We start from the raw sequence: 564 nt of genomic DNA, 5'->3' as shown, positions 1-564 counted from the left end.
TTTAGTTTGTTTGAATAGGTTTTTCTTTTTAGTTTGTCAATCCAGACTTGTACTCCTTTCCAGAAGTGTTTTCTGGAGACACTTGTTTTGTTTTATAAATTGTTTATCTAAGTGAGTCTTAGCACCCTAAACCCTAAACCCTAAACCATTCACCATTCACCATTCACATTCATATAATAAAATAGAGTTATCAAATAAAGTAATACACACACGTGGTGTATATATATAAATATATATAAACCATGTGTGTAGATATATATATCACGTGATATACATATATATATATATATATATCATGTGGTAGATATATACACACGTGATATATATATATATATTACATATGTTTATATTTTATGTACACACGTGATATATATATCTACCCACATGGACGTGATATATGGAGCAGCTCGCGATCAAATCTGTAACACCCCGTTTTTCAAAGCGAGGGTATATTTTTTTTTTCAAAAGTAATTAAAAACGAACAAAGAATTAAATCAGGAAATGCCTTTGGATAAATAATTGAGTCATTATAATTTACAAGCAGCGGAAAAGTTTCTCCAATTA

General features: G+C 28.9%; 1 protein-coding gene across 1 annotated transcript in view; it reads left to right on the top strand.

Annotated features, from left to right (window-relative positions):
- Nucleotides 1-564, top strand: part of LOC101508938 (large ribosomal subunit protein P1-like) — a 21,975-nt gene that overhangs the window by 2,341 nt on the left and 19,070 nt on the right. The gene's annotated exons all lie outside the window — the stretch shown is intronic.

This window comes from Cicer arietinum, chromosome 3 (assembly GCF_000331145.2).
Source record: "Cicer arietinum cultivar CDC Frontier isolate Library 1 chromosome 3, Cicar.CDCFrontier_v2.0, whole genome shotgun sequence".
In the NCBI taxonomy this organism is placed as follows: Eukaryota; Viridiplantae; Streptophyta; class Magnoliopsida; order Fabales; family Fabaceae; genus Cicer; species Cicer arietinum.
Note: the sequence above shows the minus strand (reverse complement) of the source record. Positions and strands in the feature narration are given on the sequence as shown.